Source organism: Microtus ochrogaster, linkage group LG4, assembly GCF_000317375.1.
Source record: "Microtus ochrogaster isolate Prairie Vole_2 linkage group LG4, MicOch1.0, whole genome shotgun sequence".
NCBI classification, from domain to species: Eukaryota; Metazoa; Chordata; class Mammalia; order Rodentia; family Cricetidae; genus Microtus; species Microtus ochrogaster.
In genome coordinates this window covers 17,729,221-17,731,687 of record NC_022030.1, presented here as the reverse complement: position 1 = coordinate 17,731,687, position 2,467 = coordinate 17,729,221, and the positions used below count along the sequence as shown (strand labels likewise).

General features: G+C 48.8%; 1 protein-coding gene across 2 annotated transcripts in view; it reads left to right on the top strand.

Annotated features, from left to right (window-relative positions):
- Positions 1-2,467, top strand: part of Strn4 (striatin 4) — a 26,332-nt gene that overhangs the window by 816 nt on the left and 23,049 nt on the right. The window lies entirely within an intron of this gene.

The window sequence follows — 2,467 nt, the reverse complement described above, 5'->3', positions numbered from 1 at the left end:
GCGGGGTCCGGTCCCCGGGGCCTCGGGGCGGGACGCCGGCCCGGCCCGGCCGAAGGAGTTGAGCCGGGCCGGGGCGGCAAGGAGCCGCGAGTGGGAGCGTCGGCCCCAAGCCTACGGGTGCCTGAGCGACGCGAGTCGGGGTCCTCGGGGACAGGGTGGTGAAAAAGTGGATGGGGTCTGGGCGAATAAAAATGCCTCGCATCCGGATCCTAACCAGATGCTAGCTGTCAGGGTGGGATGGACTAGGTGCCTTTTGGCGCGACACATGTTTGACATGCACTGGGTGCCAGGAGTGAAGAGAGAAAGTCTGAGAGCTGGGATGGGTACCTGGGGGGGAGTGTGTGGCCTGAAGGAATTGAAAAGTGACTGTGTGAAGACTTCTGAGGGTGGGAGGAAGCTTTATGGGAGGTGTCCCAGGATGAAGTCTGTAGCCTCTTGTTCAAGAAGGACACTTTGGGGATGTGTGGGTATCATGTAGGGAAGGGGTCATTTGGGTGGACTCACGGAGAGTGCAGAGGACTTACTCTAGGAATCTCTAGGAGAACTTGAGAGTGGGGCGCGACAGTTTGGAGGCTTGGAGGGAGTGGAGTGATGGTTCTGATATGAAGATGTGAAGATGTTAGGTAGTTCTCCTGAACTGCAGAGGCATTTGCTGGATATATGCAGTGTGAAGACAAGAGCATCTGTGATGGACAGAGGAATGGGGAATAGGGGGAAGGCAACATGAGGGGGAACTCCATGAAAGAAGTGTTTGTGCGAGGTCCTGAAAAGGGACTTCATGGTTTGTGGAGAAGAAATGTACCAGGTGATGGTTCACCGGACAGGAGTTGGGCTGGGCTCTGTGACCTTGAACAAGGTCCTGCTTGTGGACAGTGGTCTTTCAGATCCAGGAATCAGAAAGGTGAGCACTTCAAGTCCTTCAGGGATGGGCCACCGGGAGTCAAATGGTTCCTAGGCTGGGATGTTATTAGCAGAAATAGTCAGTACTTGGCTTCTGGCAAACCATTTTTGTGTTTGCAAAGTGCTCGTTCCTGTCTAATTGAAATAGGGCCCCAAATAAGGGACTGATTCGAATTTTGCCCATGGGATGAACTAAGAGAGCATCTTACTTTTCTCCCTTCCTTAGCTAGTGGTCGCTGAGGCTGTGGTGGGGAGGAATTCTTATGTAAGTGCTCCTCGTGTTGTGCCCAACACTATAACTAAGGCTCTTTCCCAGCACACATTTCATCAGATCTTCTCAATACCCCATTATGTAGGCAGGCCATGTCATTACCTCACTCAGCAATAATGACAGCAACTGCTATTTATTCAGGGCATATTATGTGCTGGACACTGTATTAAGTACTGTGATACATGCTATCACAATTTTTGTAGCATTCTGAGAGGGGGAAATGGTATCCCTTCCTCTCTTTTTTAACAAGCGGAGGAGGAATGGGGTTTTGAGAAGGCGAACACTGCGGATCACAGCAGTGAGTGGCAGTGCTGATCTTTCCTTTCTCCCTTACTCAGCACAGGTGAGGAAAATCTCCAGGGAAGCTTAGAGGCCTCAGCAGGTCACCTAAGCCATCATAGCAGAGTGAGGGCTGAATCTTGACCTCCAGCACTTAACATGGGCACAACTGACAGCATCCACTATAACAAACATCCTGTCCCCTTGCTGTGTAGCCCAAGCTCAACTAAAACTTACCATCCTCCTGCCTCAGCATTCTAAGTGTTGGGATTACAGGTGTGTGCTACCTCTTAATGAGAGGTGTGTGTCTGTCCCCACAGTTTTGTGGAACTCATGAAGAGCATCATCACTTTGTACTTTTGTTACATTAAGTCAAACATTAGGGTTTGTGTGTGTGTGTGTGTGTGTGTGTGTGTGTACATGCACAGAATGAATGGAAATGTGCTTATACCATTTTGTGACTTTCCATAAGTCATACATTTAAGTCTCCTTTTCCTATCTGCACAGAGAGCTCTATTTTGATAATGGCATAGCATTCCCTTGAGTATACCATCACTTACTTATTTTGACCCTTGTCAATGGATGTTTAGGATTGTTTCCACCTTTCCAACCCTGTCAGAAATATCTCTGAAGCCTCAAGAGACAGTTCAGTTGGTAAAGCACTTGCTGAGCAAAGGAGTTGAGTTTGATCCTCCAGAACCCATGTAAAAGGCAGGCATGGTGACACACACTTGGAATCCGGTAGTGGAGAAGTGGAGACGGGCAGGTTCCTGGGACTCACTGGCTACTTAGCTTTCCCACTAAGAGCTCCAGGCTAATGAGAGGTCCTGTCTCAAAAAAACAGGGTAGAAGGTGCCTAAAGAATGGTGCTTCTAGATAATGCATGCATTCATAGACACATACACACTATGGCTTTGATAACTGACTGAGTTTATGGTGTATGAATGTGTTTTGCTTCAAGATAGGGTCTCACTATGTAGCTCTGGCTTTTCTGGAACTTACTATGTAGACCAGGCT